Genomic DNA, 13,213 nt, shown 5'->3' on the forward strand with positions numbered 1-13,213 from the left:
GTTGGCTGCACAGCCCTGCACAGCCCTACCGCTGGGCCAGGGCCAGGGGCTGGCTCCCTCCCTCTAGAGCTCTCCTTGCCCCTGGCTGGGCCCCCTCCCTCTCCTCGCTTCTGAGCAGCCCTCCCTGCCCTCTCCCTCCCAGCTCTGGCTCTCTCATCCTCAGCTCTTGGAAGCCTGACTCACTGTTTCCCCTCCTCTCTCCCCTCCCTCCCTCTCTCCCGGCAGCGGCGCCTCCCCCTCCCCTGGGGGGGCTCTGGCCACAAGGGTGCCCGCCTGCTCCTCTCTGCAGGCTCTGGCCCCCTCCGCACCCAGGAGGCCCCCTGCAGCTGTTCCAGCTCTCTAACTACAGAGAGGTGGACGGAAAGAGCCTGGGTCCCAGGCAAGCAAGGGGAGGGGGCCCCTCTAGACTGGATTTCCTCCTGTCAAACAAGGTGGGGGGATCCAATCGGATGACACCCCTGGTGTCTCTAACGGTCCTAATGTTCCCCACTTTTAAAAGCCCGGTGCCTCCTGACACAGAGCGCCCACAACCTGTGGGGCGCTGTACCTGCCTCAGGCTCCGCCCCCAGGTCCAAAGAAGAGGTCGGCTCTGTTCCCAGAAATTTGGGGAGAGGGGAGACGCTGCCCTGGGGCAGGAGCATTAGTCAAGTGACCCCTGGAATCCCCCTGTCTCCCCGTTCTCTCTCCTCCCGTGGGAGAGCTTCCTTCTCTCTCTCTCCCACCTGTCCTCCTCTCTTTTCCCAGAGACGTTCGCTTGTCTCTCCTCCAGATACTATCCTAGCAGCATTTGATCTTGGGTGAGAGGCTCTCAGTGCCCGCTCATTTTGGGCTGTGGGGTGGGGAGTGGCACATGCCTAGGCCTTCTTGGTCCCCTGGATGCCATCTCCAGGGGCTGTGATCCTGGCTCTTCTCCTTGACCGTTTTCTCTCTCACCCCCTCATCACTGGCTTCTGTCACCATCTTTTCCTCTTTCCACCTCAAGTCGGGCTCTCTGGGTCTCTTTCCTCCCCACCTCCCCCAGCTCTCTCCCTGGGGGGCCCATCTGCTGACATTAGCAACAATGTTACCGTTGCTCCCCCCCTTCAGTTCCCAGCTCCACCCCATCCTGGCTTCCCCCTCCCCAGCTCTGTCCCAAGAGACCCAGGGGACCCAGAGGCAGAGCTGGGCTCCATCCCATAATGGTGAGTCTGCTTGACCTCACTAATCACACCAGAAGTGCCTGGGCATCTGGTATGAAGGCATGGCACCCTGTGGTCTTGGGTGGCTGGCCTGGGGCACAGAGCTCTGTATTCCACAAACCAAAAAAAAAAAAAAAAAAAAAAGAAGTTGATTTGGGGTGGGGCAGAGAAGAGGGGAAGTGAGGGGGATCAGGTTTGCCTGGAGAAAGCCCCTGTCCAATGGGGAACAGAGGCAAGAGGAGGTAGTGGCTCGAGCCAGCGCTCCAGGCTGACTGAGAACAAGCAATGTCCCTCTGGGGCTCTGCCGGTCCAGATCAGCCCCCCCTAAAAAAAAAAGGTCTTCTGCCAGGGACAGTTTGCCCCGCAAGCCTCCAGCACAGCCACACCAAGCAGGTAAAGATCCTGTCTCTGTCTCTTAATCTCCTTTAGAATCCAAATCCATCCTCCCTACAGTATACCCCCCACTGAGCTCAGCAGGGGGTTCCATAAGCCTCCCTGCCCCAATCTAACCAGGGGGAATGGGAGGGGACAAAGCCCCCCAGCTCCCAAGCCCCCTCACCAAAGGCCCCATCAAGGGCTGCGGAGCAATGCAAAACAATCCTGGAACCCACACACCTCCAAACTGAGAAGCAGCCCTGTCCATCCACAGCACCTGGGGGTGCTGGGGCTCCCTGCCCCCACGACCCTGCTCCAGACCCCCCAGCCCAGCAACCATAATAACAGCAAGCTCTTTTTCTTTATGACACCAAATTCCCCCAAGCCGAACAGCTCCTTCCATCACTACCTCAGCCATAGATCACATTAAAAACTCACAGAGGGCAACTTAAACACATCACATTTGTTTCTCTCTATATTATTTCAAAAGTAACGGCATTAAAAATGGATTTTACTACAGAAAATAAATATCAACACGTGGGCCGGGAGCCCAGGCAGGGGGAGAGAGCCCACCAGGAGAAGGTCCCTGAGGGCTTGGGCACAGCTTAGGCACTGACCAAGGAGGTGGCTGAGAGGACAGACTACACCTGGGGTGGGGTGGGGTGTGGGGGGAATGCCTGGGGAGGGGGCAATGCCCGCCCACCTGGGCACCTGCCCCAATGCCAGACCAAGAGGGACAAGAGTCACTGGTTTGAACTGGTCCCCCAAAGCTCATGCCCTCACTGATCTTTGCAACCTCTGGAGGGTAGAAGCTCTGGGGCAAGAAGTTCACTAGTCTCTAGGGGTTACTCCAACTATTGACACAGCAGAAGAAAAAAATGAATTCAACTTACTATCCAGTTTGATTTTCCATTACTATAAAAATATACATCTGCTCAAAGGAGGGAGATGGCAAGCTGCAGGCACATGCCACCTGGGGGGTCCCCCCGCAGCTCACCACCACAACCCAGCCTGCCCCTCCAGGCGGCAGGGGTGGGGGCTGTGTGTGGGTGGGGGACGACCAACTGGTAATCTGTCACCTACAGCCCCAGCTCACACAGCTACACACACCGGGCCACACGGAACAGGAACAAGCCAACAATAGAAACACCCCAAATGCTCCTGGCAGGACTCTGCCCAGGCCCGGGCGCATGCCCCCGCCCCGCCGGCGGCAGCAGCGGACAAAATGTGGCCACCCTGACCCGGAGGCAAAGCTTGTCCTCACACCCTGAGCTCTGCCCAGGGAGCTGGGGCCAAGTCCCGCCTGACACCAACTGGTCCGGCGGGAAACGCCTGCCCAGCCAGACAGGCACAGGCCCCCCAAGGGTCCCTCCTTGTGCTCAGGGGCCAGGCTGGTGCAGCCTGGCCCTACCTCCCAGGGTGACGCCTGGGCCCAAATTCAGCTGGCCCTGCCAGTCAGGCACTGGTGCAGAACGGAGGGCACCAGGCTCAGCCCCTCCCAGCCCAGCCCCAGGGCCCCCAAGCTAGGAGAGAGGGGGGGACTCCCCACCCCTCCACATCTGGCCCTGGCCCCCAGGGTCTGCGGTAGAGAATTCCCGCCCCCGCTTCTCTCTCTCTCCCTCCTCCCTCTCAGTGCCCGCTGCCCGCCTCAGGGACGGCCCCAGCTCCCGCCTCCGGCCAGCAAGGCCCACATCCTTCCTCCCTCAGCTGGCCCCTTCGCCTGGCAGGAGGCTGGGGGGTCAGGCTGCTGGGGAACCCCTCCAGCTCCCATCAGTCTTCATCCCCAGCCCCCAAACTCTGGGTTGCTGTCCCTTTTCCTGTAGAACAGGAAACAAGGTTATTTCCTAGACTCAGAGCCAGCCCCCTGCCCCTCTGGCTCTGCCTGGGGACCAGGACCCAGCAGGGGAATGCGCCCTTAGCCAGAAAGCAGAGGGATTCTGCAATTTACCCCCAGCTACCGGCCCAGGGGGCTGACAGCTGTCACTCAGCACCCCACCCCCTGGGGAAGAGGGGGCCGATTCAATCAGAGCCTCAGAGGAAACGCATTGATAGGCGATTATTTATTTATTTATGCAAAAGTGAGCCGACTTTGTTCGCCAGGTAACCGGGCACGCGGCCCAACCCCTACGGCCCTGGCCGCCCCCAAATCCCTCCTCCGCCCCACACCCCCTCCGGGTCATTAGGTCCCCGCCCCTCAACTCCCAGAGCACCAGCAGAACCTTGGGATTTGGGGGTTGAAGGGGAGGGGCTCCTCCCTCCGCAGTCTCCCCCTTTCCCAGGGCCGTTCCTAAAATCCAGCCTTGTTCTCCGCTCCCACGGTCCCCCCCTTCACCCACCCCCCCCCCCACATTCTCAGCAAGCTGGAGAGCAAATTGCAGTTTTAAATCCAAAGACGGAGGGAGGGGGAAGGAGGAGGGGGCGCGCGGCAGCGCTGGGCGCGCACCTCGCCCCCGAGCCGGGGGAGCCGCGGGGCGGCCAGGAAACCCGAGAACCCCCCCTCCCCGCCCCCCCTTCTCGTCCACCTCCCCCTCCCCCTTCCCGGCGCTGCCTGCCAGGCTTCGAGCCGAGCCCAGCCGAGCCGCGGGCCCCGGTGGAAACAAAGACCGATCGCACCGCGGGCACCGCAGCCACGGGGTCCGGCGGACCGGACCCGGGCGCGCGGAGGGGGCGCAGAGCCCCCCCGGTGCGCTGCACAAAAGAGCCCGGCCGGCCGGTCCCCAGCGGGGGTCTAGGGCTGGGGAGGAGGCGCCACTCACCGGAGTGCTGGGCTGCCGGCTCCGTTGGTCCGAGCCAGGCGAGGGGCTTTGGGGGGCGTCTGTCTTCCGGCCGCGGCAGCGACGCGGGCGCTCGGCAGCTGGGGAGAGCAGTCGTGGTGGAGCCCTGAGCCGCCCGCCGTTGCTGACAGCATGGCTCGCGCCTCGGCTCACATTCTCCGCCGCTAACTCCACTGGACACGGCCCCCCGCTCCCGCGGCGCCCCCCACCTCTATCACTCCTTCGCTCTCTGCGCCCCCCTCGCTCCCCCCACCGCGCACACACTCTCACAGCCCTGGACACCCCCGCCCCCACCCCCCCCAATTGCAAACCTGGGAGGGAACGCGCCCCGCGTAGTCCTCCTCCTGCTCCTCCTCCTCCGCCCTCCTCCCTCCTGCTCTCTCTGGCTGTCTGTCTGTCTCTCTGACTGTCTCTATCTCTCGCTCCCTCTGCCTTTCTCTGCTCTCAGAGCTGGGTGGGAAAAGGAAATGAGGACAGAAAGCAGACGCTGGCTTTGGGTGGTGGTAGCTGGATTCCCTCTCTCCCTCCCTCCCCCTCCTCCCCTCCCTCCTCCTGCCTTCTGCTCTCTCCGCTGCGAGCGGGGCTGAGCGCAGCCTGGCGGGTGGCTCGCTTTGCCCGCCCGCCCGCCTGTCTGTCTGTCTGGTCTGCCTCGCTCGCTCCCTCCCTCCGTCTCTCGCCCTCGCCCTGCCTGCCTGCCGCTCTCCGTCTCCGCCGCCGCCGCCGCTGCCTCTGCGAGCTCGCCTTACCTTCGCCGCTCACCATCCGGAACCCCAGGGGGGAGCGCGCGCGCGGCACGCCGGGACTTGTAGTCCCCGCCTCGGCCGCTCGGCGCGCGGGGCGGGCGGGGCGGTGCCAGCAGCTCCGACGGCGCGGCCGGGACCCTGCAGGGACCCCAGCGCCCGGGCCCCTCCGGCCGGGGCGAGTCCTGTTTTACCAAGGGGTGCTGGTTCTCCCCAAGGATTGGGAACGTTTCCCACGTTCCTAGTCCCCCGTGGGGGCTCTGGCTTGAGCGGAGGTTAGGGGCGGGAGCGAAGGGGCGGGGTCTGCGAAGGGAATGAGAGTAGAATAGGGAATCGAGGGATTAGCTAAAGGGCCTGCTACTTTCTGGGGCATCCCAATTAAATAAGAGAGGAAGAGGAAAGAGGAGAGGACCGGCTCCCTGAATTTGGGGGCATTCTCCCTTTATGAAAAGGTTTCCTACTGAGTAAAGCGCAAGGGTTTATGGCGAGAGGGCTGCTCTAGAAACCTCAAAGCCCACCAGCACCTCCTCCTCACTCAGTGACCCCGTCTCAAGTTCTGAGCTCTGGGTTTAGCGACCCCCACCAAAGCTTAGTGTTTCTAGAAGTCCAAGGGCGGCGAGGGCACAAATTCCTGGATAATCCACAGATCTCTCTCTCCCTCTCTCTCTCTCTCTCTCTCTCTCTCTCTCTCTCTCACACACACACACACACACACACACACACACACACACACACACACACACACCTTGCCTTCCTGAATTCGACTGAGCTTTTTCCTTGTGTCAGGAAGCAACATTCAGATTCAACAGTTCAGAGCCCCTGCTGTGCCCAGGGGGCTGGACTCAGCACTTTCACCTACCTCCTCTTCAGGTCACATCTGTTATCCAGCCCCTCGCTCTGGGCCCCCTGCCTGGCCTATCCCCACAGATGGAAATGTGCACTGCCAGGGCCTGGTTACCAAGGGGAGGTATCTGGACAGCCCAGAAAGGAAAACTGCTGCTGCTGCCATTTACTGAACACCGCAGGGCTCTTGAGTCCTGCAAAGACCTGGTGAAATGGTATGGTTATCATTTCCATTTTAGAGATGAGGGCACTGAGGCCCATGACACCCACTGAAGAAGTGGTAGAGCCCAGCCAGACCAGGATCCGTTTCATTCCAAAGCCCACTGCTTAACCTCTGGGCCATGGCAGGGAGCTTTGACTCCGCAGGTCTCTGTCTGACCTTCTCTCCCAGTGTCTGTGTGTCCTCCCTTGGCACTTCAATTCGACAAATGTTAACTGAGGTATGCAGGGCTCACAGGGGACATGGAGATGAATAATGCATGGTGGCTGCCCAGTCCTTGGTGTCTACCAGCACCGGCCCTGACTGGTCCTGCGCTAGTCCCACTTCATCTGTGTTTCTGACATTCCTTTGTCCAGTGTCTGCTGGCTTTTTTCTGTCTTGCCGCATGTCTGAAGTTTCTTCAGCAGTGCCTTTGTCCTTGGCCCACCTGTTTCTGACTCTTCCTTTGGCCCTGCGGGGTGTTGCGAGGTGAGGGCCAGCATGTGACAAAGGCAGGTGGTGTCATTTTGCCAACTGCAGCTCCCTGTCACCACCTTCCCTACACCTCCACCCCTCCCAAGCCCCTCCTCTAGACAGTCTGGAACCCCCAGAGGGCAAAAGAGGGGATCTAGGGGGCACTCTCTGTTGGCCTTTTGCGGGGACCGGGGCACAGCAGCCGTGGGAGAGGTTTAGGGTCTAAATAGTACACCTATTGATCTGGCATCATGGGGCTGGCATGGCCAGTGGCAGAGGCCCCCCATTTGGGAGCAGCTTCTCTTTGCAGGCAAGCCCTGGGTTCAAAGATTTATTCATTGAATGGGAACAGTTATAAGGTCAGATATTAATGAAAGCAGTGGTTAAAGTCGTTAGGGGCCCTTTGCACCTCCAAAGCCTGAGTCTAAAGTTATCACAAATAGATGGGACTTTGGCATCTTGCACCAGCTGGTCCCCCACTGGTGAGACTTATCACTGGGGAGCATAGGAGAGGCCCAGGTTCCCCTTTCTTTTACCCCCTCACAGCATCCTTACCTATTAGGCTCTGTCCAAGGGCATGAAGGTCCCAACTAAGCTGAAGCAAATTTGGGGAGGGAATTGGGTGGGCATACAGGATAGCTTCTGGGAAATAGGCAGCCCCAGGTAGATTGGGATGAAAAGGCATTTGGGAAACGCATGGGAGGGGAGAGGTTAGGTCATAAGGTGCAAGGTGAGTAGGGCCCATGGCTCCACGAGTGAGAGGGGAATAGAAGTTAGGTGGGGCTGTCCGCGCGTTCCCCTCCCACTCTAGGTTGCTTCAGAGACCCCCTCCCCAGACAGGGTGGGTGCTTGGTCCCTAAGGTGTTGGGCATAGCTGGAAACCAAGCATCACAGGGTTTCCCAGTCATTTGGGGGCTGGTCCTTCTCTTGGAGCCTCTTAAAATTGTGTTGGGTGAGGGGGGGTGGTCTCCCCAAACTCAAGCTGAGTCTTCCTGTAGGTGGCTGCTGCCACCTAGTGTCTAATTGACATCTCTGCTTCACCAGCCTAGTCTAAATGGGGACTACCCAGTCCTCAAAAACAGCATCTGGGGTCACCTCAGGCTGGGCAGGGTAGCTATAAGCGCCCAGAGAAAGCAGACTTGAAGGCGGGGACCCAGGTCCTGGAAGAACCTGCATCATCCTTTCTGGGTTCTGCTCACTCCAACCATTTTTGATTCAATATAAGCAGAAGGTGGTATAGCTAGACCCCAGGAAATAGAGGTGAGAGTCCAGAGGTAAAGTTGTAGGGCCCAAGGGTTTGGAGGCCATGTGGAATAGGAGCCAGACAGACCTGGTTCTTTTTTTTCAGCTGTGCCAAGCGACATGCAGGATCTTAGTTCCCCGTCCAGGGATCGAACCTGGGCCCCCTGCAGTGGAAGCGTGGAGTCCTAACCACTGGACTGCCGGGGAATTCCCCAGACCTGGTTCTGATTCTGCATTTACTTGTGTGTCCTTAAAACTCGCTGAGTCTCAATTTCCACATGTGTCAAGTTGAGGAGTAACCCTTTCTCTGTGTTACAGGCAAAGCTGTTGAGAAGATTTACTGAACACATGGATGTGAAAGCACTTTGAAAACTGGCACGGGCATGCTGAGGGATTATTAAGTCATGATAATAATAATGACAATAACTGAGAGGTCACAGCAGCCTGGAACCAGGCCCCTGGAGCTCCTGGAAAGGGCAGAGTGAAGGGAGCCTTGCCTTCCCTGACTACAGAAGTTCTGGGGTTGGTCCCACTCTTGGAGCTACCGCAGGAAAGGTCTGGATTGCTGGAGAGGAATTCATCCCAGTCCACAGAAGGAGAAACTGGGCCAAAAGAGGTTGAGGGCCTGTCCTGAGCCACTGAGCTACTGATCCAGGAACAAGAGGCCCGTTGGACTGGAGCCATTATGGCCTTGGTTTTCCCCTCCTCTGGATGGGAACGGCTCAGAGCTGGGGCCCAAGAGACCATGGAAGCAGGAAGCCCTCCTTCACTGTGGTACAGTGGGAACCAAGGCCCCCAGGTCCCCATTATCCCTCCTCATGGGCTAGCCTCCCTGCACTCATCCCTCCCAGAAAGTCCTCCCACATTCCTCCAGGCAACAGGAAACCCCAGCTGCAGCCCAGACTTCAAACGGCTCCTCCCTCTGGGCAGGGGGTGTGGGAGGAGAGGCCAGAGGCCAGAGGGCAAAGGTCAGCTTTGTTCCTGCCCGAGGTGGTGAGGGACCCAGGGAGAGAGAGAGGGGGGCAGGGTAGAGCCCTTGACAGCCACACTGCGTGTGTGTGTGTGTGTGTGTGTGTGTGTGTGTGTCTGTGTGTGTGTGTGTGTGTGTGTGTGTGTGTGTGTGTCTGTGTGTGTGTGAATTCCTGTGTCCATCAGGGCATGCATGGTTCTCACTGTCAGCCTGTGTCTGGGGGTAAATGTGTGTCCTTGGTTTCCTTTTGGCTCGAGGACCTGAGTTATATGTCTGAGCGTCTGTCAGTATGTGTTTGTTTGTCTGGGTGCTCAGCCTGGGGTCCCACTGACATGTCTGTAGGTGTCATCACGTGTGTTGATATATCTGGTTCACAGGCCTGCCCAAAGCTCTGTGTTCTCCTATGAGTGTGACCTGGTGTGGTTCTTTGTGTCCAAGAAGGGTGTTCCTCTCCCACCTCTTCCCCTCCCATCCTTCCTCCGTGTTGGTCACCACGGGGTTCCTTCTGGAAAGTGAATCTGACTCTGTTATTACCTTGCTCAAAACCTTCAGTGGCTTCCGTGGCCCAAGGTTTGGAATCCTAGCCCGAGGGCAATGGCAGACAAGACCCCCTGCCTACCTCGTCATCTTCATCTTTAGCCACTGATCCCCCTCAAATTTTTTACTCCAATCACACCTACTTAATTGTATCTCTCTGCACGGTCCCATTTCCTGCCTCTGAGCTACTTAATTCTGTCAAGTCTGGAATGCCCCTCTCTTGCTTGCTTCTTTCTTGCTAGCAAACTTTCACTCCTTTTTCAGGTCTCCGGTGGTGAAGCAACACCTCTAATGAGAAGACTTCCCCCTGCCCAATTGAGTTAGGACCCTCCCCTGTTCTCCTACGTCTTCTGCCTGTGCCTGTCTCCTTCACTCTCACTATCATTACATTGTGAGATTTCTGAGAGCAGGAACTGTACTGAATTACTGTCTCTCCCATTCTGATGGATTGGGAGGCTCTGAAGGGACCTGGTCCTCCTGTCTGGGACGAAAGTTTTGGATGTAGTGCCCAGAGTGACCACTAGAGGGAGTATGGACACCACTGCAAAACCATCCGGGTGTGTGTGTGTGTGTGTGTGTGTGTGTGTGTGTGTGTGTGTGTGTGTGTGTGTGTGTGTGTGTGTGTGTGTGTGTGTGTGTGTGTGTGTGTGTGTGTGTGTGTGTGTTACACTGCAAGACCATCCGGGTGTGTGTGGGGGGGGGGGGGGGTGTAATGGATGTGGATGGCCGGGTAGAAGGGAGGCTTTGATACTGTACCTGGCAGAGAATTCCTGGAGTGGATAGTGGGTCCACCCAGCTCAGAACTGGAGCAGTGGGATCCAGAATAGACTCATCCCAATAGGTCCTGGGGCACCGAGATTTTTTCTCTCTGACTTTTCTCCACAACTCAGGGACCATAACCCTTGGTTTTCTCACCCTCCTACCTCTTGCCTTGACTTTCCAACCATCTTCTTATATGCCTCATCTTTTCCCTCAACCCTCCCATACATAATTATTTGCTCTTGCCTGACTTGGCCTTGCTCTCCCATACCTCTGGACCTTTGCACATGCCATTCCCTCAGTGGGAGATGATCTCACCCTCTGGCTGCTTCATCAAGCAGACTTTTCTTTCACCTCCTCCAAGAAGTCTCCCTTGGCCTCCAGACTGACCTTGCCCCTAAGTGTTGTAATTGTTTACTGTTCTGTGTCCTGGACAGGACCAGCCTACAAGAGACATCAGTAGATGTGTGTGAAATTAATAAATGACTTGGCTCTTTTATGAAAACAACCCTCAGCACATATGGGGCTACCCCCACCCCCTATCCTCTCTGGCCCTGACTCTGGTTGAGTATTATACTTCCCCATGCTGCTCCATTAAATAAGGCAACGTGACACAGGGGGATGCATAAGACTTTGAAGTCACGCAAACCTGTGTTCAAATCCTGACTCTATCATCCAGCTGGATGACCTTGAGCAAGCGTTGTAGTCTTTCAGAGTCTTTGTTTCCACTTTTGTAAAACAGGAATAATCATACTTCTGCACTGCCTCATGGCGAGGCTCAAATTAGACGAGGCATGTGAAACATCCAGCATTAGTCAATTAGGTGTCCTCCTCCCCCACCATGAACTTGGAAATAAAATTGCCCTCTGAGTCTTAAGCCAGTAAAATCACGCATCACAGAAGAGAAGAGCCAGGTGGGGGAGTGAATGAGACGAGAGATGGTTTTGTAAATGACTGAAGGGTTTTGTGAACGGTGGAAACCGCAATCAAGGTGACCCGCCTGTAATCTCAGGGAGGCAGGGCGAGGATGTGATTGAAATTGAGAAAACAGAGGCCTAATCAATTGCATTGTGCTCTATCTGAAGGGAACAGAAGGATGCACAGAAAAGGGGGTGCAAGGGAGAATTCGTTCGGCTGCACCAGAGGGAGGGAGGGACAGGGAACCAGTAGACATAGGGATTCCAGGCTCAGGTGGCTCTGGTCTCTGCTGAGGAGTCATGGGGGCCTGGTGGACTCCAGGTGGCTCACTGCCCTGCTGGGCCTCCATTTAAACTAAATGGATATCCAGGTGCCAGGCAGAGCCCCTTTGGGCAGACAGGAATAGTCTGGTCCCAGGAAAAGACTCTAGTTACTGAGAGCACTGATTTTGGAGTCAGAGGACCTGGTTCAAGCCCCTGCTCTGCCATTATGTCTTATAATCTATTTACTTCACTGCGCTTCAGTTTCCTTATTAGTAAAATCAAGATATAATAGCCAAAAAAAAAAAAAAAGATATAATAGCCCTCACCTTATAGGGCTCTGTGCACTTAGTAGGCGGCATGCACTTAGTAGGATGTCTGGCATAGAGTAAATGATTTGTAAGTGGTAGTGACAAAGACAGCTAACATGTATTGTGCATTTATTTCCATTTCAAAGATGAAGAAATTGAGGCTTGGAGAGATTAATAGCTTGCACTAAGTGACACAGCTAGCAAGTGGTAGAGGCAAGATTCACAATACTACACTACAGCTCCAGAACTGTGCTCTTATCTGCTTACTCCATGGCAGGTGGAAACACTAGGTTTATACATCAGGCTCTTGTGAGTTTGGTTTGCCAGAGACCATGGCCTTCTGGAAGCCTTGGCCCCTGAGAGTTGGAATGTACAGAGCTAAGGCTCCCACTCCTGTGACCACTTCTCTAAGCAGCCACTTGGCCTCTACCCATCTTATCGCTCCTGTTCAGCCAACCCCAGCACAGGGCTGAGCACAGGGAATGCTCCATCTGCACTGGCCACCTCATCCACTTTCCTTTAAGTCACTCAGCTTGGGGGGTTTCCAGGGACTCCTTCTACCAATATTTCGAGAGAGAAGGATCACCCAGACATCCACCTGGGACAGATAGGATCTTTTCCCAAGGCCCAGAGGCAGCAAGGTCTGGTAGAAAGATCATGGGCCTTGGTGTGAGACCTGGGTTCAAATCCCAGCTCTGTCACATATATCTGTGTGACCTTGGTACATCATGTAACCCCTGGGCCTCAGTTTCCTCATCTGTAAATGGAGGGGAGCTAATCATAGAACCAGATTCAGGAATGGGTTAAATGAAAAGATGGATGTAAACACATCCGGCATTCAGCTGACACTTAATAAATGAGTTATTATTACTATTATTTCTACCCAGCCGGACTGTGAACTCTTCTAGGACAGGGACAGGTCTTGTTCATTTCTGTGTTCCCAGGGTCCTGCCAGCAAATGGCCCTTCACAGAGTCAATGCTTAGTCATTGTCTGCCAAGCGTAGCAGTGATTCCCAGCCCCCAGACTCTTTCCCCTGGCCATTCCCTTAATAAGTCAGGGGTCAACAACTTCCTGATGGGAGAGGTGGGAATCCTTATTCCCTGTTCGTCTATTTTTTTTTTTTTCAGTACGCGGGCCTCTCACTGTTGTGGCCTCTCCCGTTGCGGAGCACAGGCTCTGGATGCGCAGGCTCAGCGGCCATGGCTCAGGGGCCCAGCCGTTCCGTGGCGTGTGGGATCTTCCCGGACTGGGGCACGAACCCGCGTCCCCTGCATCTGCAGGCGGACTCTCAACCACTGCGCCACCAGGGAAGCCCTCCCTGTTTGTCTTGTTTCCACCCGGAGGCACATCAGCTGCTGGAGTCTCTCAAAGGGGGAGCGGGGGGGGGGGGACAAATCTTCATTGCAGGGTACATGGCAGGCTGTTAAGCAGCCCCCTCCCTGTCCACTACATGCCAGTAGGAGCCCCCAGTCATTGTGACTAACAAAAATGCCTCCAAACCTCTCCAGAAGCCCCCTGGGGGCACAGTTGCCCCAAGTGAAATCCAACGAGCTAGACTCGCAGGCCTCCCCCCACCCCCCCTTGTCCCTTCTGGGGAGCTGCAGAGGGTCCACTGTGGTCTTCCCCCTGCC

At 56.6% G+C, this 13,213-nt stretch overlaps 1 protein-coding gene across 2 annotated transcripts in view; it reads right to left on the reverse strand.

The window, feature by feature from the left end:
• Nucleotides 1-5,092, reverse strand: part of AHDC1 (AT-hook DNA binding motif containing 1) — a 64,993-nt gene extending 59,901 nt beyond the window's left edge. Inside the window, exons 1-2 of one of the 2 annotated variants that reach the window (XM_079926277.1) lie at nt 5,074-5,092; nt 4,310-4,407 (exon numbers count right to left, since the gene is read on the reverse strand). The gene's annotated coding sequence lies outside the window, so the exon portion shown is untranslated. Of the gene's footprint in view, nt 1-4,309; nt 4,408-4,638; nt 4,820-5,073 lie in introns of those variants that run through there. The other variant, XM_079926276.1, reaches the window with a different exon arrangement.
• Nucleotides 5,093-13,213: the final 8,121 nt, after the last annotated feature.

This window comes from Stenella coeruleoalba (genome assembly GCF_951394435.1).
Source record: "Stenella coeruleoalba genome assembly, chromosome: 1".
In the NCBI taxonomy this organism is placed as follows: domain Eukaryota; kingdom Metazoa; phylum Chordata; class Mammalia; order Artiodactyla; family Delphinidae; genus Stenella; species Stenella coeruleoalba.